This window comes from Struthio camelus, chromosome 4, assembly GCF_040807025.1.
Source record: "Struthio camelus isolate bStrCam1 chromosome 4, bStrCam1.hap1, whole genome shotgun sequence".
In the NCBI taxonomy this organism is placed as follows: domain Eukaryota; kingdom Metazoa; phylum Chordata; class Aves; order Struthioniformes; family Struthionidae; genus Struthio; species Struthio camelus.
The window spans coordinates 28,939,925-28,965,257 of record NC_090945.1 but is presented as its reverse complement, the minus strand read 5'-3'; the positions used below and the strand labels follow the sequence as shown (position 1 = coordinate 28,965,257).

General features: G+C 36.2%; 1 long non-coding RNA gene across 1 annotated transcript in view; it reads right to left on the bottom strand.

The window, feature by feature from the left end:
• Positions 1-25,333, bottom strand: part of LOC138067173 (uncharacterized) — a 60,172-nt gene that overhangs the window by 14,670 nt on the left and 20,169 nt on the right. The window contains exons 2-3 of the long non-coding RNA XR_011140938.1: positions 16,238-16,355; positions 6,636-6,745 (exon numbers count right to left, since the gene is read on the bottom strand). This is a non-coding gene — a long non-coding RNA (uncharacterized lncRNA). The remainder of the gene's footprint in view (positions 1-6,635; positions 6,746-16,237; positions 16,356-25,333) is intronic.

The following is a 25,333-nucleotide window of genomic DNA, read 5'->3' as shown; positions in this document are numbered from 1 at the left end:
TGACTAAAAGCACAATGACTTTCAAAATTTAATTGGTAAAAAACGTTGAAAGCAGAAATCACTGAAATGGTATCAGTCACGTTCTGCACTTCCTTTAGTTCCACTTTCTATCTACAACCATGGCATAACTTTAATGAAAAATGCATGGTTTTATCAGAAGAGCTCATCAAAACTAATCTGAGATTACATCTAATCTAAATGAAGACTATCTGTGGAAAAATGACACATATGCTTCAGTCTCCAGATGCTTTAGCAACTGCTGAGACCCTTATTTCTCAAATATGGTGGGGGAAAATAAAGGAAAAGAAAATTAAAAACAAAACCTAAAGGATTCTGAGTTTGAGTACATTAAGTCTCTTGAAGAGACTTTGAAAGCACTATTCCTTTTAGAAAACCTGGGGTGAATATACCAAGCATCTCAGGGCACCAAGTAACGGAGACAGTATATCTATTGCTTTTAAGTGACCCATCTGACTTTACTAAAAAGCCTTTAATAGAAGTAGATTGATATTACAAAAAATACATTTGAGTTGCCATAACGAAAAATATGCACACTTAAAGCTAATGATAAGATACTGCCTTGTATGAATTGGGCAACACTTAGCAAAGTTATCATTTTAATTTAATAAAGAAAGTTCCAGTTATGGCAGCAGGGAGGAGAAAGCATCGGAACCAAACCTTTAACCTATTCTGCAGAAAGTTCTGTAATGTTGACATCTATAATGTCAGAGCAAACAAAAGCTCCACTAAACAGAGCATTATGCTGATCATTCAGATCTGATTTCAAACTTATGTTACGGGGCAAATCCAGAGTTCAAATTGTTCAGGAGAAAGACTGTCCCTGAAATCAGCAGGACGTGTAGCTAGAAGGAGTTATCTCCTACAGTGCTAAGATCTCCCTCCTGTGTGAGACAGGGAATCCCAAGGAAATTTGAATTCAGCAGGCTCTGGAAGCCAAGAACCAGCAAGACTCAGCCTCTGATAGGATTTATGGTTTACAGTTTTAGCTGAGATCTTTGCCCATCAGATCCTACTTTCAGGAGCAGTGAATATTGATCCTGCTCTAATCTCCAATGCTTTTGGCAACTCCAAGTGGAGTCCCTCCCCTTCCAGATCAGTAAAACATCTGTTTGACAGCTAGATATTGTTTTCTCCTGCCTCAGTGTAAAAACTGTTCAAGTGCAGCAGAACAATATAACTATACTTATTGATGTACAATGGATTATGATTTCATCTATATAGAAGTTTCCCAAGTAACGTTAGTTTGAGAAGATTTTCTTTCTATGCAAAGGGATTTAATTGGATTTCAAAACATTAATTATTCACAATTTGTTATTTACACAGTCCAATTATTCCTTGAAGTCACTTGATAATATCTCTGGTCCTCATTGGACGATTCCTAAATCAGTGTGGAGATTAAGATGGTTTCACAAACCCTAAAGTTCTGAATGACTCATGGAAAATATTTGCATGAGTATTTGTAGCAGTTCAGGCTTCTTTCCAATAAATATGTCTGCGAATTGTCTGCAAATTGCAATTGAAAAAATATCAACATATTCATAATGTTATTATATTAAATAGCAAAATAACAATCAGTGAACACTACCATTCCTAATCTATAGAAAAAGTTACTACATACTCTTTCACTAAATTTAAATTTCTTGTCTTATCTACTAATATCTGTGCTGCCCTTGAATTTCCAGCCATGTAAAATATGTATAATTCAACATATAGAACCCTTTTCCTGTTGCTGCTTTTTATTTTTACAGCTAAAGCAAAGCTTGGGGGACTTCACCCACTTCATTTTCTGGTGTTGCGACAAGAAAGCATATGAAAAAGAAACTAAATACAATGTAAAGATGTATTTTCCATTGCAAAGTGTAATTTATTAAACACTAAACACACTGAGTAAGACCTAGTGCATGCTTTGAAAGCTTCTGCTCAACAAGTATTTATGAAAAAATGATTTATTCAGATTTTAAAATAGTCAAAGTCTACAGTTGAAAGGAAAATCTGTTTTCTTAATCTTAATCTTTCTTGCTTGCATCTCTTCCTTGCTTGATTTATTTTCACTTTTAACACAAGAGGAAAATATCCAATTAAGATAAGACAATTAATTACAAAGTATAAATACGGCATTTTTGGTTTTTAAATAGTAGAGAAAAAGATGAGGCCAGCTTTACAGAAGTAGGAAGAATGCCTGCAAACATTTCTTCCCTGTAATCACACTGATTTGAGGGGGCTACTCATAAACCTGTATCAAAGCCATATGAAGTCAGTGGAAACTTGCCACATAATGTTTAATATTTTTGGTATCCTTGAGAAACATTTTGGGGAAACCTGGGCAACTTTAAGGTCAATGGGAGTTTATTCTGATTTTAGATAGATTATATACTTCACATCCACTGTACTTGGCTTCTGAGTATCTTTTAAAATGAAGGTCTCTATGGATAAATTCATAAGTAAGCAAGCAAGAATTAGGCCTTCTTGCATAACAGTTTCTTATATGCTTTCTACTACAAAACATGACGAAAAAGGGGTGCTGTACAGACTTACTGATATGATTTGCTAATATGTGCCTTTTTTTTTAAACAATTCAAATACAGCTTTCTGAAGTATTTGCTATCCTCCAGTTGAAGCCTGGAAATAGACAATACTAATGAACGCTATGAAGATATAACGACTTCTCTTGAATAATCTGCTTCATGCTCTGAAGGCACCCAGGAAGAGCCAAAGATACATTTGCCAACAGCTTTACCAGACGCAGGGTTAGATGAACATCGCTATTCAAATTTTTTTTTTTTTTGGTTAACCCCTATCTGGAAAGCCAGAAAATCCGGACTCTATTGTAACTGTTCCCAATTCCCCAGCTGCACTTACTATTAGAAGCTTATTGCGAATTTTCAGCAATTCAAGTACAGTATCAGTGGTCTTAGAAGCAACTCGATACACTTGCTCTAAAACAAGTTGAATTAGGTCTGTACAAAACTTGAAGAGGTCCAAGTGAATTTTTTTAAGAGAGATTACTGCTGTTTTACCTTCCAAGCCCTCTGAGGTACCCCAATATATAAATAACACTGTTGCTTAAAACTCATTTTGAGTAATTTATGCAGTCTCATCTGGAAATATAATCTGAACTGAGTCAATTTCAGAGCACTATAAAAACATTATTGAATTCTCAGAACATTCTTATCAGGCCATCAGCTATCCAATTTCCCTGATTTTAGAGATGGAGAAATTGTGCCATTGAGGAGTCACACAACTTGCTTGCAGTCATGGATTAAGATTTGCAGAGACAGGTTTAGAAAGATTTGCCAGCTCTCAGAATTCAGGCTTGCTCAGGCTCACACACCAGACAGCTACTAGTCAGTTAACCAAAACTGCCTTATTTGGGGTCAGAATATAGGAACTGGTATGAGATAGCAATTAACAATTGTGCATCTAAAACCTTCGACAGAGAATGGACACTTCTGATCACATGAAGAAAACACATCTCAAAGAGATCTGGAAGTCTGAAGTTCAATATTTATATGAATAGCAATCTTCATCAAAAGGGAGTTACTTGTAGCAGTCATCATCTAATTCAAAAGAATACTTTTTCTGCGTACAGACTGAACTTGTGCACAGACCACTGGCATTCTCAGCTATCCTAGACCCCACATATCATAAAGCCAAATCTTATCCTCTAGCCGCTGTGCTTTCTGTGGCATGGGACAGAGTATAGCACATGGAGGCAAAGTCTTAAATAAGAGGCAATACAGAACTGCATGGCCCATGTGGGAATTACAAGGAGGCTAAGCCTGGGGGAAGTGTTATTAATACCACTTCTTGGGCAAGAACTAATATGCATTTAAAACAGCCTTGAAAGTGCATTCCATGGTGCCTTAGATCTATGTAAGAGCATTGGAACAGAAGTGATGACCCTGTTCTTTCATTTTTCCCCACTTCTATTAGTTCACTCCTTGCACAGCTGAAGAGCTGTAGTGACTTAACCAAACTCTGCAGCTTTCAGATGTAGCTCTCATACTGTTCAGGGCTACCAGAATTCATGTATTACTAGTTCATGAAAACTAAGTTTATGGAATATTTTTAGAGCCAAGTAGAACCAAAAATGGATTGATGCTGTGACTCTAACTCTAAAAAGCTATGGAAAAGAGCTACAGATTAGAATCATGGGCTTCAATGCCTTCTTCGGCTTTCCATTTTTCCAACGTGTTGCCGCAGATGGTCAACAGACCTGGTTTCTATTCTGCTTCTTACAGACAGGCATCAGAAACAAGTGGTATGCTCCTATATATGTTTGGAATTAGATTAGTCCCAAAAGTAATTGTCTCTCTCAGCAACCAACCCAGTTATAAAATTAAAATGGAGTAATTCACAATGTTTAGATAGAGGGGTTCCCCTCATTTCTTCTGAATCATCTGCTCTTTGAATTCCTTCCTTCATTCAGAAAATTAACAGCATAAATACCATTTTTGAATGAACAAAACTATTCAAATTGAAATGTATAATAAAAACCATTTTTTTCATCTTTCATGAAGCTATTGTCTGTTTAAGTTTAAAATCATAAAACGGTACCATTCTTTTGCTTCAGAAAAGTTTGTTTCCCTGAAATACTGTGATTGAGGGAGGGGCCAGGGAGAGGAAGAGACAGGCTATTTTGTTTTTACTATCAGTGGTATTTTCAGGGTATGGGAAGGAAGAACATCAGAGTATTTTGTAACCATGACTATTTGCATTTCCATATTTAATACAATTTCATATAATATATAATGTATAGCTATATGAACACAATTCAGGTTTTATATTGAGTATATGTATACATATTTATATATTTTTCCCAAAATGCATTAAGGATTTTTTTGACCCATAAAGGACATCTGCCAACTCCAAAACGATTCTCACCACTCTGAGATTCTAGATTTTAAAAACGTTACTAACTTAGCAGCTCAGTGGCTAATTCTTTTTACTTCAGTGATAGGGGACATATAGAACTACACAAAATGTGTCTGACAGAAACAGTTTATCTCCAGGAATTAAGAAGTTTATAGACTATGCCATGCATGACCATGACACTGATGAAAGGAAGCTCTTTGTGCTGATGAACCCAGTACACAGCATTGGAAAATTTAATGGCCATTTCACCTTATGCAGCTATCAAACATTATACATGTAATTTTTATTATGACCAATAAAATCTATTTCCAGTCCATTGCAGATGGGCTCTATTTAATGGTCAGTTTCTTAATATCATCAGCTCTGCTGCTACTGTGTAAAATGTAATGATAATTCCGCTGCAAGGAGCACAGCATTGCTGTATGTAAATCAGATTATCTGGGTCAATTTAAATGTTATTACTGGGTCGATTAAATTGGCCTAAGGCATCACTGATTTAAAATAAATCTCCATATTACTTTATTATACTGTAGAATTTATATCAATTTTAATAAAGACTAAAACAAAAATTGTGTAAACCATATGTAGAAGATTAATCATAGGCTTATGAAGTTGTCAAACTGTAGTATGGGAAAACAGCAAATAAAAGAACATTATAAATATGAACTCTAAAAGGATTACATGTATAATTCAATCAATGACTGATTTACTTTTCAGTTGGAATGTAAACAATACAGTCATAAAGCAGTAAGGTCCTTCTTTTTAATTGAAAGAGAATATTGCACAGCTTAAGTGCAGAACAAGAAAATCATTTCTATAGGATGTTTTTTTTCCCTTATAATTCTCTATCTCTTCTTATTCTTACCAACCACCATAGCAAGACACCTTTCAATTATATACGTGGGGGCAGGGGTTAAAACTGAAGGAACTAAGAGCACAGACTATTTTTACAGAAGCAAATTCAGCTAGAGACTGTTGTTTTCTAAAAAGTCTAAGTTTCACATTAAATTGGATATCCAGCCTAACTCACAGATGAAAAGTCTAGAAGCTCAATAACAAGTTGGCAATGAGTCACAGATTTACTTTCCCTGTGGTCTTATTAAACTGCTTTCTGTTTCTGCATCACCCTTAGAAATATACTTCTAATTTGTCAGTGCTAAAGTAAGCACAAGAGATAAAGGAGAGGTATATATTATATTCACAGACAATTCATTTCTATATTGGTATGCACAGGATATTTTTTGAAAATTAAAGCCCCATACATTAGCCAAAGTCCCTGCAACATACTTCAACATACCATTTAGTTTTCCCTTGTTAATTATCCTGTACTTCAGCAACAGTGCAAGAATGTCAAGCAGTGTTTATATGCTATCCAAATCAAGAAAAATGTATATTTCTAGAATGTCATACCTGATATGTATATAGACCATATCACTAAGGGGTTTTTTAAACTATACGTGGATAGTTTAAACTTATAGATACTTTGTCTCATTATGACTATTTCCCCGGAAACGACATGATTTCTATCATTCGTAAACAAACTCCAAAAACTTTAGGTCATACCCTAGTTTGTCATCTATTAAAGACCCAGACCTAGAAGTAAAACATTGTTATCTATGTGTGAAGGGTCAACAATCCTCTAGTAACATAGCGACAAGAACAAGAAAGAATTTAAATGGAGCTGTGCCTTAAACATCATGCAGTAATGGCATGTCCATTTTAGGCAAATATTGCTTTACCTGAGAAAAAAACCTTTGAAGGCATCTGCACAGCTGAAGGGCTATCTGGTTTCTACGCTGATTTCATAAAATTGGAGTCAGAGTAGAGCCATCAGAATCTGAAATAAAGTCTGAAATAAAAATGCAATTATTGTATAGGACATTGTAGGAATAGTAATAAACATCACGTGCATGTTCCATGGGGGAAACCCACGTTATCACATCCTTTAATATATTCTGTTTATAGGTAGATATGATATATCTCAGGTATTTATATAACATTTTGTGGACCTTCTCTCTTTCCTCAGTTATACTCAAATGTAACAGCACTGTATCATTTGTTCCACACGCCACAATACAAACAGAAACCTCGTACATTGTACATAAATTTTGTACTACCCAGAAAAATCTCTCTCTTTCTTCCTTTTCCTTCCCACTATATTCACTATACAGAATACACATTACAGAATATAGTTCTGCTGATACTTGCCAAGTCAACCGAGGGATCTCTTTGAAGCAAGTACTACATACTCTAGGGTTGGCAGAATTATACCTGTAGCTTTTAAAGCATAGGGACATTTCTGTGCATGTCAAGCACCACTACAATAATTAATCTGTGAATTAAATAAATAATATCGAAATAAAAATCTACATTAACAAATCTTTATTTACATTGCAAAGGCTAGCTCTTGACAGTTAGGGAAGGACAGAATCACAGTTTACTATCCAATTGATTTATTAAAGACCATGTTTTCCATAACAAACATTAATCACTTTAGAAATTTATAACTGGAAATACACTCTAATTAGACATTAGCACTATCAAAGTTACATGCTTAATATGGAACATCAATTGTTTTTCCTTTCGTCTTTTGAAATCTTCATTGTTTTAATCGTATTTTGTTTGTTTTGATGATACACTAAAGTAATTTTTAATCAATATTTTCTGTCTCATGAGCCTTCTATTTACCGCATATGCCTCTTTAAATTTAAATAATATTCAGTCATGGAATTAAAACTGTCTGTTTCGGGGTTTAGGAGTTTTTTTTTTTCTTTTGTTCTCTGCTCAATATGCCTAAAAATTATGAAATAGTCATGTGCTTCATCTTTGGATTCATTATTCCCCTTTTGTAATCTTCCTACACCAGTGACTAAGTGTTATGAAATATGTAACAATAATTAATGGATCTCTCTAAACTTCTCTTCAGTAGAAAGCACTTGCTAATTAAACTGCTGACCCACAGAGGCAGAGTGTGGTTGTTGTGATATCTGGATGATTACATTTATTATCTTTTTAAACACCTAGTTACATTTTGAAGGGAAATATCCCAAATGCAGGATTTCAGTCTCAATTTGGTTTTAATATTTATGTTCTTTGTATATACTATAGTTAAGCCATAAAGCACACACCTAGCAACTAAGGTTATGATTATTCTGTCAATCTGAGAGATTATCAACACGGACTTTTCAGCAGTGCAGTCATTAGACTGCAGAATTACTAAACGTGACCTGAAAGCACTTGTAATTAAATTTGAAAGGTTTTTCCCTATAATAGTATAACTAAGAAATTTAATTTGAGAATATTTCTGCTTTATAGTTGTACCCTTATTAGAAAAAGAAAAAAAGTAAACAAGCAAGTAGAAAAGCACCAAGTGTTTTAGGGGCTGTGCACAGAGTCAACAAATCACCAGTAGAACCACTGTTTATAGTTGCTCAAAAATCAATTATGAATGTTACCTTGAACATTTGGTAGTGGGATATACTGGTTTGAGAATGTTCACACAAAATAATATTCCCCTTTCATTGATCAACCACTACTAAATAAATTATACAGATCAATACTTACAGTAGAACAAGGAATCATCTTAGCTAGTAACCTGTCAAGGGCTGACATAATATCAGTCTGATCTATTTTCAGCAACAACACAAAACCTTTATAAAACATTCCAGAAAACTAATATTTGGAGGTGCTGACTTCATGTTACTGCAATGCTCAATTAACAGGTAGTAACTCTCTCATACCTATGAACTCAAAGACATACTACAAAATTATCTGGTGTATCTACGCATGAGTTGTTAATTTGGGTTGATATTATGAAGCCCCTATGTAACTCCCACTGTGAAGATTGCTGTGCAATGGGTGCAGCTGGCACCAGTTCATTGCTTTTGACAAGACTTCCATTAGATCTAGACCAGGAACAACCATCAATCCCCAAATGCCAGCTCTTAGAGGAAATGGTTTCAAACAGTGGATTACCTGAGGACTGGAAAAACTCAGCTACTAAACCTGCATGGGACTACAGTCAGTGGAAGTGAAAGATTGTCCAAGGCTGAATGAAGAAGCCAACAGCTAAAGGAAGGCATTGACCTACTGAGCAGCAACTTCAAGCATTTTTCTGATGGTACAGCTGGCTTAATCAACTCTGGCACCCTCTTTCCTTCCTCTTGACCTGTGCACACACATTTATTTCCATACAATTAACCCTGCTAGTTCAACTACTAGCTTAGCTGCCTCAAAAGCCATATCAGGGCACTATTCTAAGTTAAAAATCACCTCCATGTAATGGACAAGCAAGGACACAAACAATGCAACCATTTGCTTTGATACTGAAGAAGTTCAGAGGAAAACATGTTTCTAGTGACCCCATGACACTTTGGTGATCCACGAGCTATAAAGAACCCATATAGCTCCAAAATTAGCATGTCCTCCCTAGCAGTCCAAGAAAAACCATCAGGGTCAAGGAAACAAAAAAATGCTTGCAAGGTTTTTTACATTGTCTGTGTGTTGCTATTTACAATATGGGTTTATAAGAGAACAGTACCATGTTCCAAAATTCTGTGCAGATCTTATGAATGGAATGAAGAATGAATTTTAGTACAGGACCACTGAGTGCTTATGGGTATCCAAAAACTAATATTGGCATGAGTTTACCTGATGTGCCTACTCTACTGGACATTATTTCTTGTGGTAATACATCAGGAACCTACCATTAGCACAAGAACAGTAAATCCTCTAAGAAAATCACCATTGATAATTATTCCTGTAGCAGGGGCCGTTGGAAGCTCAAGCATGGGATCACAGCAGAGACCCCAAGGGTATAAATCACAAATGGTCAAGGACTCATTAATAAGGGAATGGAACCTTGAGAAATGGTTTTAGGTCATAATAAAGAGAATAAAGAAAATGTAGCCAGCGTATGTAAAATAACCCATACATTTTTAAAAAGCAAGGATATAACAAGAAGGGATAAAAGACACTCACAACCCTTACAAGAATGGGAACAAAGGAAGAAAAAAGAGAGAAGAATTGCTCTAGCATTGTCATTCCCAGTTAAGAATCCCATACCTGATCAATATAACTGCCCATCTGCAGCAGGTCTACCCTCCCCTTTGTAGAGGAAGAGCTCTGCTTTTTGATTTGCCGTTCGCTGACTTTGCTATTGCAGACTCAGCAATCTTACTGAAATTATTATCTTTTACTATATCCTTGTAAAGTGAATTAGAATTCTAAAGAGCAGCATGTGTGTTTTCTGCTCCCTTCCCACACAGCAAGACAATTGATATTGCAGCACCAAGTTAGAGTAGGCTTGAAGGCAGTAATTCAGAAAATATCAAAGTGATACAAAAAAACAAGAGCTTTGTGCATTCTTTGGGCAGTAGCCATGGATTTGTCAGGATTTTATAGTTCTCTTTGTGTCCTATAAAAAGATGTTATTGGGCAAAAAGTAATTCAAAGTACATACATGCATGCTTTAACTGTCATGTAAAAATCATCAACTGACCAAATTTTGTATATACTGTTCCCCATAATTCTGTGAGAAGCCTGTTTAGAATGAGTTGACTGGCATATAAAAGTGAGGATAGTTATATTCATTTTAATAGAGCCACACTAATTAACACAAGTGACTTTCCACAAGTTTTATGAAAGGATCAAGTACATTTTTTACTTTTGTGACCTATGATTCTGTTTAACAATGTCACAATTATGAGAATGTAAGCATCATAACAAAGTCTCATATTCTGCTTTTTCACAGTTCTGAAACTGCTTTTTTCACATAACACTCTCTTTCTCTCTCTCTCTCTCTCTCTATGTGCACGCGCGTGCGCGCGTGTGTGTGTGTGTGTGTGTATTAAACTGAGATGCTAGTGATGAAATGCTACATGTGAGAACGGTCAAACATAACAGAACCACAAACAAAACAGCACACTAATTATAAGTAGAGATATTCAGCATGTTGAGGGAAATGGGCACTAAGAGATAGCCCTAACAGTCCTAACACAACATGTAAATAATTTGTTATGCACAAAGTGCGAGCAACACAGACAAAATTTCTAGTCATTGTATATTGTAAGCTATTGTCTTTGAAAAGGTTTATCGTTTACTCATCAAAGATGCTAGAGGTGTCAGATGCTACCTGCCTTTCTTGTCAAGCAAAAAAATGCTAGCTCTGTGGCTGGTGAGGCATTTTTAAGCCAGAGCGCGCTATTTTGTTCAGGTAATTCCTTCAAATTCTTTTTCATCTTCAGGCCCCAGACTTCTAAAATCAGATCCTTCTGACCTGTCCCCTCACAGACACTCTTCTTACCTTTCAAATACCAAACTGTCTTTCTTGTAGTTCCTTTGGACTTTCAGCAGTCATCTGAAATGCAACATGGCCAAAGCCAAGGTCCTAAATTTTTCCCTCTCAAACTCTTCCTTCGCACCTTTTTCTCTACAAACACACTGTCATGTCTCTCACCTTTCTGAGTCATGATCTGAGATTCATCTTTGACTTAACCCTCTGCTGTCATCCAGACAGCTTGCCCATCAGTAAATCATCACTTGTCTGCTCAGTGTTATCAACGTTCAACCTTATTAGAGCTGCCATTCTGCATCTGGACAAACACAATCTTTACTACTGCTCTTATGGTCTTTCCAAATCCTTTTAAATGCTGCCATTTGGTTTATTTTATGGTTCATCTTTCTTCTGCAGGTTTTCATTCTTCCACCAAAGCAATGCCAGTTTCTTGCTACATCCAGTGTCCTTCACCTTCTTCTCTACTCATACAGCCATTACGTTAATGCATTAGCAGATTTCTTTTTTAATTTTACAAATTTTCTGTAAACCTTACCAGCCTCTTTAGAAGGCTTTTCTTAAGAGCATCCTCATGTATTCTCGTCTGGTCCTTCTATATGGGAGAACCTTTATTAAAATCCTCAAAGCCACCTCGTTATCCCCCTTCATATTCAACTTTTAGTTTTTCCATCTGATGCTCCATCTTCACAATAATCCACCTAAAGAGCTAATTTATCAAAACTAAGACACGCCATTATTGCAGGTGTTTTACTTTCTCTCCTTCTGCCTCCTCAGCCCTCTGTCTCAATATTTTGTTTGTAAATTTGTCGGAGCAGAAACTATCATTTACTATAATCATGTAGTATAGTCTTGATTCACTTGAAGTTCTCCAGGTGTTTCACCAAAGTAACCAATAAATACTATAGTAGAAATGAGGCCTACTTGGGAGCACAATAATAGGTCATGCAGAAACTTTCCTACTGATGTCAGTTAAAGCGGTACATGGCCCTTTTAAACTAAGCATCTGAAATGCAATCATTTGGGGTAAAATTATGGCTCCGTTGAAGTTCATACTTTTTATAAGTATATTATTTTGGTAATATACTAACTTAAAGAATTTCAGTGTATTAAATTAATGTAACAAAATGGCATATATTTTGTGTTACTCTGCAATGAGTTCTACAAATCTATTACATTAACAATAGGCCTACTACGATAGAATGTTCTAGTTTTCATCTTTGGTTTCATGAAAGAGCTCTCTCTCTTTCTTTCAAATTTTCTTTCTTTCTTTAGGCAAGCTGGGAGATGATGGAGACCCCAGCACAGACCATGCCCTTACTGATGGGCAGCATCCCATAGGGTCTGAACAGGGTAGTCTGAGTGAGGTACTGGTAGCAGGGTCCATCAACAGCCCCAGACATGTCATGTGATGAACCAGGGCCCAGGGTTCAACAGGAGCGTCCAGTCAAGAAGCAGGAGATGGGGCCAGAGACAGAGCTGGACACAAAGCTACAACACGGGTCTAAAGTCCATCCAGGAGACAGGGCTGGAGACAAGCTACAATGTGCCTACGAGGGGCCCATTCAGGAGGCAGGCTACCTACAACGCAGGTTCAAGGTCCATCCAGGAGACGAGGCTGGATGGACAGGCACAGCTATGACCTAGCTCAGGCAGAGACTTAGCTGAAAAGGGGCTCCCGGGCAGGGAGGGCAGGTGGAGGGTCCCAGGAATGGTCAGGGACATTAAGGCTCATCAGGGCTCTGACAGTTTCTTGCTTTGAATTCTTTTATTTCGTTTCTTTTTCCCTTTATTTTTTTCTTTTTCTTTTTTTCTTTTTTTTTTTTTTTTGACAACAGGCCTAAGAAACTGCTTAGGTTGCCTCATTTCTTTGTGAACTGCAGCATGTGTACACATTTATGAATAAAACTTAAAAGTACAAAATGCTGAAAGTGTCCTTCATACTTAAGGGAAATACAATTGGTTAATGTATTGGATGTGCTGAGTTCTCAAGTGATCTTTTAAAAAATTCTAAAAATAGAGCTCTGTCTGTCTGAGCCTAACAGATCAGTATATATAAGAGCTTTCTTGCATCCATATTTTTGGATGTTTACGCTTACAATTCTGAAATCAAAATGCTAGTTTGCTTGCACAGCTGCATATCAGAGGGAGAAATTCTGGATACTATTGAAAGTGGAGGGAATTTTGTTCAGTGGAGCTGGGATTTTATCTCTATTTTTTTCTTCTGTTTTAACAACCATGAATATTGTGGATGAATTCATAAAGCCTGATCAACACCCTCCTTGGGAGCTAAGTTGAAAACAAAATAGTAACAGAAACTTCTGCATTTCAAAACAGGTTCTTGAGGCCAGGTAAGTTGAACACATGCATAAAAGTGGAACAGTGGCTCTGTGCTCTTTTACCTAACTTAATACAGTGCTCTTAAGATTCATCTCTCTCTTATTCATGCTCCATGTGTTTGTCAGTCAAATTTTCTGAGTCATTAACCATTCATTTGCTACTCTGTAATTTATTATGTTATTCATTTTACAAGACAGTGTGCAAGGTTTCTTGCTTGTCTGTTCAAGTCAGGCATAATGCTTTATGCTAACCTTCAAAGTCATACTGAATTTGTCAGGAATATTTATCATCTGAGTTTAGGAGGTTATCTACACATTTTCCATTTTTTTGCATTGTTCATTAGCTTCCTTTTTACTGAGTTTTCGCTGTGGAGCAAATACAGGACTTGTGACCCATTAAGTTCACATTTCAGATTTGCACAGATCAAAATAGGATCAGTAGAAACTGTTTACGGATTTTCATTGATTTATCAGTTCTAATAAAAGCACACTGAGTGAAAAGTTGCCAAGAATGCCACGCAATCACAATGAAACCAAGTCTTGCCACAACACATTATAGTTTCATTGGATTGAAGAATGACATACAGAAAACGTGTGGCACAATTTAATTTTATCGTCCCGTTATTGAAAACTTCTTGAAAAGTAGATACTTATTCAGTTTATGGTTCAGAAAGTATAAATAAACACATTGTACTTTAGCCTGTGAATTCGATTTTGTTTTTGTGTTAATAAAACTAATATATACAACTAAGTTGGACTAAAACCGAGATGTTATATATTTCTTTTCAAAGAGCTTTAGGAGCTTCTTGTCTATTTAGAGGAAAGTCAGGTACCTTGGCATATATATCACATTAACTTCCAGTGGGCTTCTTGCAAAATTGGGTCACTACATACCACTTGAACAAGCAGCATTAATGTAATACTTCCCTGAATTTCCAAATAACTTAAGCCCAATACTTGACTACCTAGAGGCATACTCATTCATCATCAGTATCCTGGTTGATTTTTGGTGCTGCTCTTTAATTGCAACTCAGATTGACTTCAGCAATTCTAAAAAGGCAGCCTATTTTTATTTAGAAATCTGTACCTCAAAAAGAAGCTTAGGTATAGGAATTCCCAATATACAACACTGGTCTAATTTACAAAATTTATTGGTTTGTCATCAAATATCATAATCATTTTCTTTTGATTTAACCTTGATCAAACAGATTGTTGACACTAACTATTGAACAAAGCACTGGGAAGCAAAATATGTTACAGCAGGATGCAGTAACACTTTGGACGAGGTAGATTTTAGGCCAAAGGAAGACCAGAAATATTTTTAAAAATAAAAGCTGTTCATTTCTTCCTCTTCATTAAGGGCTCCTTCATTTGCTTACTCAGGTAAGTCAGCGCTATTTGCAAAAATCTTTGTGGTAGGGAAAAGTCTCACAAATGTATGTGGAAAGTACTGACACAAACTATTCTATAGACACGAATGAAAAGCCCCAAATGTTATTATCCAAACAAGAGAGTCGAACAGTTCCAAATACTCATGAATACAATTAAAAATATTGTGAATACCCATAGGAAAGAAAATTTTTCCTATTTATAAAGCAAAGGTTTCGGCAGAAATGATAAGTAACTTATATTCAGAGAGGCTGCTTTGCGGAGGAAATAGGCTAGCACTTGTTTACAATAAATATTCAAGCAAAAGGAGACAAAGGTTAATTAAAATAATACCAGATAAATTCACTGAAAATACATATTATTCTATCATACAATTAGAGATCACTTTCCAATAAACATTCAGACCAGCCAAACCCATGATGCCTAATAAAACATATCTTAATACACATCTATCAGTACTATGTCTAACAGCTGAACAAAGGAACTTCTGATTAATAAGGATACCTTTGGAAATTATTATAATAGAGCATATAAAAAATATTAACAAATACGACACTGAGATATTACCAGATGTATTGATATTGTCTAGTGGGAAAGATCAAAGATTATTGGGAGCCACCATTTTTACTAAAGGAGGCATTCAGATTGAGAAAATTTTGTATATATTAGATCACTACTGCTTAAAATGGTATTTCTGTCTCTTCTCCTTAATTTATTTAAAACATACTTCAACTAATTTCACTTTTGCTTGTTGGGTGGTTCTTAAGCGATTTATGGATATTGACTTGCACAGTTCTGAAAGCCAAAAGTACAGTCAAAAGTATAACTGATCCCATTCTTCATTTTACTAGTTTATTTCTTATAGAGACTATGTAGAGCATCAAAAAGCCTCTATTGTGCATATAGCACAAAGTTGGCCTTTTATTCATCACATTAATGACATTTGATCTGGGAATGCTCAACTCCCATATGATGTAAAAAGTAACAGACGGGACCCTTTCTTAATGTTCTTTTAACTGAGAAGGGAGTCCTGGACATATTATCACGGTCATCAGTTCCAGAAACACAAGTAGGAAAGTTTTCACTGTTTTCTCTGCAAAGGAAGAGAATTTCACCGGTGAACTGAATAAGGCTCTTCTATATGCAAATGAGGCATGGTTATGATGGTCAGGAACCTATTTCTCTTTCTTTTTTTAAAGTAACAAGGCAATAAATAATTGATAAACAAATAACAAACAGGCAGGACTAGTAAATGTGCTGAACAATCAGTAAGATCTGTACTTTCACCTTAAAAATGATAGTTGTAAGAAATCCTAATTACCATCAGAAGTATCTTCAAGAACTCTCTTTATGCTGCAGTTTTGGAAGCCGACAGAAAGCTGCTCCAGGGAGCAAGTCTAATGTGAAAGTCACTGGGGGGAGGTTGCAGGCATGGAGGCCTATAAATAAAAATGAATGCTGTTAGATTTCATATTAATTCCGTTATATAAAGACAGAGGGCATAACAAAGAAACTGGCCCACCATATTTAACTGCATATATGACTTCAAAATTACTACTTTCTCATCGTTAAAGGTTCAGTTATTAGAGTTCTGTCTCAGTTATCCAGCGCTCTGAATTTGGAGCCAAGTACATTACCTGAGGGACAGCAGATGAAGCCTGCATAAATGAGAGACGAGTTGTTATTGTAAAGAGTATAACAGCTACTAGTTCCAGCCTTTACTTTTAGATTAGGTGTAATAGGCACTCTCCTTCAGGATCACCAAATAAGATTCATAAATGTAAAGTAAACACACTTAGAGATACCTTTATTAAACTGCTCATCATAAATTTGAATTCAGGGATCTAGACAAGAGGTAATACATTTTTTCTATGTGGGACCACTCGGAGTAGTGTACCCTGTACCTACCAGGGTAGGTACCATACCTGGTAATTTCATATGAAATGCTTCATCTGTATTGAAGCTCAACTAAACCCAGTTTTGAGTATCACAGGCAGTTAAATTACATTTCTGTTAGGACATATGCAATACCATACCCTATATATGCAAGACCTCCGCAGGGAGCATTTAAGTCCATTTGTAAGCGTTAGTTCTCCTGCAAGCATTACGCTATAAAATCGTTCTAATAGCAGAAGACCTCATTCACTGTTTCACTTTAGGCTCTAACACACAACATTTGTAACTGTTCATATTTTTGGTGTACTCAATTATTAATTTTATTATCTCAGTGCCCAGAAAACCCCAGTCATTACTTTCAATATGCAGCCACATAACTGATTTTAGATGGGTCTAGATAAGAAACTAAAAATAATGATGAAGGGATTTAAATAAGTAATGTGTAGGCTGAACCTAATTCTGATTTCAATTTCATTGACTGTGTACTAATTTAACTACACAGATTTAATGGAGGTATTATGATTTACACCACGGTCAGTGGACTATATTTCAAACACAGATCATAAATCCATACCTCAGTACTACCTATTCTCTCAGGGCAATAGATAAATTCTTTACTTTTTTATATTTTTGTAATATAAAAATACAAGTCATCTGTACCTATAACAAGAAAGGTGTTTTCCTGCTGACCAGGCATTATGTAGCCTGTCTTTAAAACAGCACTGCTAGGATTACAACTTTATCTGTTAGTATTTTAATATACGTATCATATGCAAAGAGAAGAAAAATAAACAGTGAATTTAAAAGAATGAGGAGAAAAAGCCCATTATGGTAATGCTTGAAGTAAGAGCAATTAAAATACAACTATGTTAGGGAACAAACATTAACAAAGACTTAAGCAATGTTAAAAATAATTATGTTATATTAAATAGCTTGCCTACATTCCCATATTGCTCATAACAGCGTTATGTTATGATGGGTTCCTTTGAACATACGTATGTTTGTTTAGACATTTCTCACTGAAAAGCCCACTTTCTAGTCAGAATTTACTTTTCTTGCCTAAATTCAATCCAAATAGATTTCCAATAGGCTGCCTCTTCTCTGAGGTCACCATTAACAATGAAATAGAAAAGATTATGTGTTTCCCTATGAAAAAAATGTAGCTTACTTCTGAAGACTGAAATAATGAAAAACTTAAATTTTTATTTAAGTTTTCTGTTTGAATGTGATTTCATCAGTTCTGCCTGAATACTTCATAAAATAATACTTCACCAAGATCTGCTTCTCAGTGTGTCACAAATTTTTCATATAATAAAACATCACAACCATGAAATCAAGAATATGGATAATAACTAAAATATCTTAATTTGTGATATTTACTACTGACTTGGGCATTCTAACTTCATAACCCAGGTTATCCACTTTTCATTTCTTTGCAGTCTACAGATCTTCACAGAGTGATAAAGAGACATTTGTCGTAACATACACAGGAACCTTCTTCAAATGGAAACTCAGAACTCTGCTACAGCCAGTGCAGCAGCTCAGTCTCATTATTCTAATCTTTGTGCAACATTTACAGTTGTCAGGAGAAGGGTTGTTTCTATTGGCTCCATCTGGCAAGTTGCTTGTCAGTTTAATGGACACCAGTTCTAAATATTCTTAAGCCTGCAGCCACGTTTGAATTCATCTGCCTCAGTGGAATACCTAACCAGAGCAACGTTAAAAAATACACGGTTTAATGAACTATCTAGCTAGGTCTTCAGCGTTAATAGACTATTTACCTAATCAGAACGCTTGAACAACATTCTTTTTAGGCTTTCTATGTTTATTAGCCTTTTTTTCCCTATTTTTTTTTCTTTTTTCATTAGCTGTTGTTCTATAATCAAGAATAATTCTTGTTTTACAACAACTGTAGGAATAAATTAGGGTCTGGACCTGACAACCGTCCTTTCAAGAATCGTAGATGGAGATAGCCACAGAATAGAGATGGAAGTATTGCAAAGGTATACCCCATGAGCTAATTAATACTGCCCTCCTTTCCTGGGAACCTGCATCTTCCCTAATCCCCAGAAACTGTTTGAAAATAATACAGAATTCCAGCCACATTCATCTGGTTTTATAGTCTTCTACATCTAGAAGCCTCAGAAGGGGAGTGGGGGGGGAAAACATGTGACTGAACATTTTTACCACCCTGGACAAGAAGTTTGGCACTTGTTACAATGAAAGTCAGACTTCCTGCTAGAAGCCTGTATTCTAGTAAATTATCCTTACTGCATAAATGTGCATGCCTTATGATTTTGGGAGATCCATAGATTGTCAGAAGAGTACACGCAAAAGCCTAGTCTGAATACACACTGATTTAAAGGAAAGCAAACGTGCTGTAAAAAGAGAAAAAAAACAACAAAACAACAGAAGACAAAAGAGAAAGCAAAAAACTCTGTTGGAATGGCCTGTTTTAATAAAACATGCCATTTGTAAGACATGCAGTGATATAGAATAGTCAATTTTTCTATAACATCTAAGCTTCATTGATAGGTAGCTGGTCTATGTAACTGTAAGACTGGATTCTTGAATTACATTCCAACTAATCAGAAGGAAATCAGGTCTAATCTTACAAACATTTAAGTTCCATAGTGTTGATTTGACATATGTACATGCCTGTGTAACAGTGTTAGCTTCAGTAAACCACTTGCAAATGAATTTTAGGGTAAAAATAGAGGTTCTTAAAGCAAATATTTGCACTAGTTGAAATGGTATATTAGTATATTTTATTCATCCCATTTGTCACTGCTTTTATTCTACAAATTTTCTATGCACATTAGCATACCTAAGATTAATAAAATTAATATATTTGGAAAATTGTAGTATTGCTGTAATTACCTTAGATACAAATTGAACACATTTCATTGCCTTCATTAAGTCTGTAGCTGTATGCAACTCAGAGGATTAGTAATTAGGCAGTTAATGGGCAGTTTACCGTACTTTTCCAGTCTGCCTTCCAAATTTTTTTTAAGTCCTCCCCTCATAGCTTCATGGAGCAATGGTATCCCTTGCACGCTGACATTTCCCTTCCTCCCCAGCTGAAGGAATCACCTGCATGAAGTTTTAAAAAATACATATGTTCTCTTCCTTTTTTCCTTTTGGTTTCAGTCAGTCTCAGAACATATCACTGAATTTCACAGAAATTAGTTTATCATTTTGTTTGAAACTTTTTTTTAATAATTAAATGTTGCTGCACGCAGCAATGAAAACTGTGAGCTTCTTGTAAATCATAATGTGCATATTAATAATTAATGAAATATTTGAACATTTTAATTTCCTGCAGTATCAACATCAAAGCATATGTGGATTAAGTAAATAGTCAGGCTCTAGACTCCTAGCAGACAGTCCACAAGGTGTTGAGTTTTACCAGTAGTTTTGAGAAAAGAATGTCACATATCTGTAGTAAGCCAGGACCAGGCAAGAAAGCAAACTGTAAATTCCACTATAATTTTTCCCTCAAATCAGGGAGTCATAATCGGCCTGAGCTTTTGCTTTTCATTGCTCAGTGCTGTGTACACTAGCTACACTGCATGGCCAATGCCATTGCCCATTACTTGTCCGGAGTGAGTTTCAGTTTGTTGCTTTCAGCCAGACTGAGGATCTACTCTTTAAATGATGCCAATGAACTCGAATCGAGAAACTAGCTGCCATAGAACTGAACACTAGGAAAGTAAGAAGGGGCGTTTTGCTTCTAAAAGCGTTAAGCTGAATATAGGCCAAGGCTGAAGCAATTAACAGCTACCAGAACACAGTGACTGTTCTGGAGTGGTCTCAATCGCTCTGCCAGGTCCTAGTCTAGCATCAGAAGAAAGATACCTACAGAACAAAACCAGCACCAATAAAACAGACATATTCCTCTCTTCAGTTGCACCCTTGGCCTATAAGCTTATTGACTTACTTTGACAGTCCTATAGCTTATCCTGCTAACTTGAAACCATAGAACACGGAGCAGTGCAGAAAGAATGTCCTAAATTTTTGGATTGGATTTGTACAATTAAGCGGCAGGGGATTGGGTCAGATAGGTCTACATACTACATGGCTGACATTCCACTACTTCCAGGTGTGTATGTACAAGAGAAGGGGAGGAGAATACGGAGGCAACTGGGCAGGTTTTTTGCACAAAAAGAATTATTATATACCCTTCAGCATCAGGTATTTTCTCTCAGAATAATTAGATGCATAAAACAGTGATCACAAATTTCCTGCACAATCATATTCTTTTGATCTCTTGTTACTTGTCAGTTAGGTATCCTCTGCTTACAGTGCTGAAAGACCAATAAAAGATGCAAACAGCCAAGGTTTTTGAAAGGTGTAAGTTTTGTTTTTGTTTGGCAATCAGGTTCCAAAATGGCTAAAGCCATCAAGGCTTTAGAATTTCATCAGATGTAAATCATCAGCTCTGGTACACAGAAGGTTAATACTGTACTCCTTAGCCCTGCAGTGATGTACAAAAACATACAACCAGTGACTTCAGGAAACCCATCTAAGCCCTGCATGTACATTTTTCACTTCACCAACTACTCTGGTGGAGCCAGTAGATCTAATTTCAGCAAGTTTGCGTTCCTGACAGCAGTCACATCAAATTACAGAATCTTCTGGACTTAGCTGGCACCTTCATCTCAGCCTTTCTATCAAATAATATGCCTGTTGCCTTCATCATGCAATCCTTAATTATCTGAAAATCAGCGGACTGCTGCTTGTGCCAGCAAAAGAAATAAGGAAAGAATAATGTTCTTTCCAATGCACATGGCTGGACACCCTTCAGAGACATCTGATTTGATTGCCAGTAACAATATTCCATTGATGTTCTTTCTTACATCTATGGCTTAAGGCCCTTTTCCTAAAGAATTAGCTTATGCATGCACATACTAAAACCTGCATGACTTTTTTTTCTCGGTGACAGCAACACTGTGAATTTTAGTTCTGATTTTCCAACAGATGCTGCTTGGTGTGTAATATGATGAGTCCCTAGGGCCAGTGTACTGTGTGCATAAAAGATCAGGAGGATGGGTGAAGACTGTTTACCAAAGAATTCTGTGCATAAATCTCAAGGGAAATTCACAGAATATTTTATACTAGTACAAGACAAAGGTGTTCTAATTCCTTGGAATCAGAGACAAACCCCAAAGGGGAGCAAGGTCGACACAGCAAACCAAGCAATCCATCAACAACCTAATTAGGTTCAATTGACCCAGAAGAAATTCTAGAAGCAACATAGATATCTCTGGATGCTGGAACAGTATCTATCAATTTCTGGCCTCTGGGTCTTGTCGTTACCTGACATCTCCACTGCTAAAACCACCCTTTAGGAATCTTCTCCTCCTTTCTGTAACCTGATTATTTAGACTGAGTGCCAGTACCTAACATATACTGCTCTGGGCTAAATTCTAGCAGGCTGCACCACACAAGGAAGTTTGTTCCTTGTACTACCCTACCTCTCAGTAACAATATAAATACCTTAAAACAGGCCTTCTTTGGAAATCACATTGTGATAGTTCCTATTCATTGCAACACATTTGGGGAAATCTAGTCTGAAAGAAAATCTGAGGACTCCTATCTGCCTTAGTTATGAAAGGACCAAAACTCACCAACTTAACAAATGGATAATAGTTCAAAAAATAGTAAAAAAAACAAGAGAGAAAATAAAAGAAAGCTATGGATAGACAAATTGACCAGTCTTGTATCAGATATATAACAGATTTTTTTTTTTTTTTTTTAAAACATTGGTATGTTAACAATTCTGGTTATAAGCTCTTTGGGACAGGGATCTATGTGTTGATATGTCCATAGGGAACTAGCCCACTTTTTTGTATAGGATTACATTTTTATAACTGACACATCTCACGCATGAGGAATATGCTTTACAAATGATTCTTGCTGACAGTCCAGTAGAACTGCTCTTTTCAAGGATGTCTACTTGTACATTGAGGACAGCTGAAGAAAAGAAATAAGAACACTGCACCGGAAGGGTAAAAAGAAATAGAGTATCAGAATTGTCTTTCTCCCACAGTCTGATGGCTTTTCAGGGTGAGGGAAGTAGAGAGTGCTATTGGCAATAAATGAATATAAAATAAAAGGTATGGTAGGTCAAATCTCTGATCTGTGAAGCACTGCAAGTGTGAACTTTAAAAAGCACTCAGTTGTTACAACTGTATTGAACTGAACACTCTGCATTTCTTTTTGTTTATTGCCTCATGCTACAAATATTCCCTAATTCCAAATCTCAGCCACATGCAGGAAAATATATTTGTGCTGCAATCTAAATGGACTAATAAAAACAACATTCAACCATTTGGAACTGAAATATTCATGAGATACTCAGGGAACAATGAAACTGAATTGCTTCATCTATCCTAAAGGAACGAGAGTCAAGAAAACACAGGAGTAACTAGAAACTATTCTACTGTACCTTCAAAGTTTTGTTCTTTATTTTTCTTTTGTCTTTTGCTCCTCTTAGTTTAAATCAAGCACCTTCATTCCCATTTGGTAGATACTACACCTGGCTACCCAGCTGGCTCACATCCATTTATTTAAATTTTGGCCTGTGGAGTTAAATTACTGCGAAAACAAAATAGGAAACTGTTCTGCCTAGCTGAGTGAACTTCCTCTGCCACAGTATAGTGATATGGCGGGATGGTAAATACACATGAATCTGTGCATCTTCACACGAGTCCAAGTAATTGTTCAAATCAGTGTTAGAAGTTTCCTAAAATCTAATGCTTAATATCTCATGGAAAATTGTGTCTCTCTTGGTTGCTACAATTAAAAGCTATTATTCTGTTCAGAAATAGCACTAGGCTTAAAGTACTTAAGACACTTTTATTAACTGACCATTTCCTACTTTAATGAAATATACAACTTAAATATGATAACCAGTTTCCTAATTAAAATTGCAAACAGTATGACTAACATATCTTACATCATTATTTAGAAATGTGGAGTGCTATTGTTGCTAGGAGTGAACACGTTAGTTCTAGAAATATTTCACACTGGAGAAGTTATCTTAAAGTACTGTAGCTTTATGCCTAAGACCTGTATGACTTCTAAAGCTAAAGAGGATGTTATCTGTGCCTCTTCAGTATCTGTCAGTCTGGGTGATCACACCTAGCATCTACCTAGCTATTTGTAACAGCAAATACAACTGTCACCTATCCTTTTTAGTGGATATCCTTCCTCAGGAGGGAAGATGGAACATGTCAGCAACAGGATACAAGAGGTGCCTTTGTTCCCCATTTATCTCCCTTATTCAGCTAACACACATTTTTTTCTCTCAATAACATGCTACCTATGGTAGGAAAGCAACTAAGGCATAAATACAAAATAAAACAAATAATCAGCCTGGTAACTCTGTAATAAATGGAAGTAGGAGACATTTTTCAAAAGGTAATGTAAATTTTCAGCAGGCCTTTGATCAACCTTGACCACTTTAGATGAGGGTCCAACTGCCAGGCCTATCTTAATCCCCAGACTACAACCTTCAGTTTCCCAGATCCCTCTGATATCGCAACCTACGCTGCCTATCCTAAACTTCTTTACTCGCCATGTTAGAATAAAGATTGCTCTGGCCTCAGCAAGCCTACCCCTCTTCAGCTCCTTCCTGCTTCCCAAAGCTCACACCAAAGCGCCCTACACCTTCCTCCATGTGTTGGCAGCTGTCAGTACCACTTCACTGCATAGCCAGCTCTCTGCTGCCCGGGTCAGGCCTTCTGCACCAACCCCTAGCAGATTTTTTAAGTCAGGTAATACTAATATCATTCAAAAGTACATCTCTAAACCCAAGATCTGCTTCAAACTGATTAAGTTCTTGCCCACTATCAGATATTCGAATACCAAGAAAAAATAGATTTGAAGTAAGTGACTGTATACTCAACTGTAATTTTTGTAACACACATGAGAAAAAAAACTAACAGCTGAGAAAAAAACATTTTTTGTATTTTTGCTCTAGGAACTCAATATTTCCTATTGACTCGTTATTGTCAAGTTTTGACAACTTCATTAATGTCACTGATCATTTTTTGCCAGCGTAACATGACTCCCAAAAATTTCTTAAAGTTTTCAATCCTTAAATAATCCTCAGATAGTATGTACTGTTCAGAGAAGTCTCATGGATATAGGATACAAATTTTAATAGAGGATTTGGAAACTGAAGAACTGAACAGAACTAGGTTACCTATACTTATATGCTACTTAGTTTCATATCACACTGGCACATGATTATAGCAGTACAGTTAAAACAGGATCTTGGTGTTTTTGCATCAAAGCAGCATAGGTAAGTTCATTTGGTTTGATCCAGACACCATTCATTTTTAGTATATTTTTCTTCTTTTTTTGCTGGCAACGCAACTTGCCCCCAAAGCCTTCTATTTACACAACCTTAATTATGTGCTGTTAAACATGTTCAGGTGTCTTCCAAGCGTCCAGATTATAAGCCTTAATGGAATTTTTGGTGTACACTTTGTTCTACTCTGGCTGTTTCACT